This window comes from Zonotrichia albicollis, chromosome 14 (genome assembly GCF_047830755.1).
Source record: "Zonotrichia albicollis isolate bZonAlb1 chromosome 14, bZonAlb1.hap1, whole genome shotgun sequence".
In the NCBI taxonomy this organism is placed as follows: domain Eukaryota; kingdom Metazoa; phylum Chordata; class Aves; order Passeriformes; family Passerellidae; genus Zonotrichia; species Zonotrichia albicollis.
The window spans coordinates 20,685,510-20,687,078 of record NC_133832.1 but is presented as its reverse complement, the minus strand read 5'-3'; positions in this window follow the sequence as shown (position 1 = coordinate 20,687,078).

Sequence of the window (1,569 nt, the reverse complement as noted above, 5' to 3'; positions counted from 1 at the left end):
GAAATTCAGGAATTTTCCTCTGTAAAACTCAGACTAGAGCAGATGAGAACAGCACAAAATAACTGTTTCTGGCATGGACTTTGTCAGCCATTTCTAAACTGGAACTCCTTAATGTGCTTCTCCCAAATCACCTATTTGGGATCTCAATTTGGCTCCATTCAGTTGAGCCATACAAGGTGGATCATAGGTCCCTAAGACATAGCTGGACCTGCCTGAAATGACAACTCTAATTTCCAGGCTCAGCTGAAAAAACATGAGAATTCTTGTGCTCCCCCTTATTCTTTTTCCTTTTGCCTGTTGCAGTTCTATGGTAAGGGCAATTCACTACATATTGATGAACTGGTTAAAATTAACGGAGGTGGATGTTTTGCAGGGCAATACAAATGTAGTATCACTGTCCAGAAATGTGAGTGGCAACAACAGCTTTGCCAAAACGGAAAATACAGAGAGATCGAGGTGTTTGCTACTCAGTGATACTTTCTGTATCATTGACAGGAATGCCTTTAGCACAGTGTCTCAGACAGCTGTGAGTACCCATCTTGCCATGGTAGCACAGAGCTTACAGCCATCACTTGCACTTACCCTGCTCCTCAGACATGTTTTGCAGCTTTCCTGGAGCACTGCTCCTGCCATCGCCACCTAAACAGCTGACACTGGAGCTTGACATCATGTTTGTGGTGACCGTGTTGTACCAAGAGGCCATGTTGTGGCTGCAAACATTACAGGCTACATCAAAAAACCACCAAATATAATTCTTCCAGATTGCTATATGAAAACTTGGATTTCCACCCCTAATTTCTGAGCTGGTAATATCTTGCTTAAGCCTTTTTCACTCACTCTCTACAACTCCCTGAAAGGAGGATGTAGCCAGGTGAAGAAGATCTGGCTGCTCTCAGGTAACAAGTGACAGGACGAGAGGACATAGACTCGAGTCTTCAGGGGGAGGTTTAGGTTGGACATAGCAGGAATTTCTTCACAAAAAGGGTACTTGGACATTAGAATGGGCTGCCCAGGGAGGTGGTGTAATCACTGTCCCTGGGGGTATTCAGAAAGACTGGATATAGTACCCAGTGCCGTGGTGTGGTCAACGTGGTGGTGTTCAGTCCTGTGTTAAATTCGATGATCTGAGGTATTTTCCAACCGAGTTGATTCTGTGCTTTTTGCTGAGGGCTAAAACTTGAAAAGAGATTCTGGCATCATAGAATCCTAGAATAGTCTGAGTTGGAAGGGACATTCAAAATCATCTGATTTCACTACCCCTACCCTGCTCGCCATGGGCAGGGACACCTTCCCCTAGTCCAGGGTGCTCCAAGCCCCCTTCAATCTGGCCTTGAACACTTCCAGTGATAGGGCATCCACAGCTTCTCTCGGCGACCTGCGCCAGGGCGCCAGGCCGCGCACCCACCCTCGCAGGAAGGCATTTCTCCCCAGTGTCCCGTCCAACCCCGCCCCCTGGCAGCGGGAAGCCGTTCCCCCTTGGCCGGGCGCCTCCGGTTCTTCAGAGTGCCCTCCCCCAAGATGGCGCCCGGCGCTTCCCTCTTCACCGCGCAGCCGCTGTGGCCCCGACCC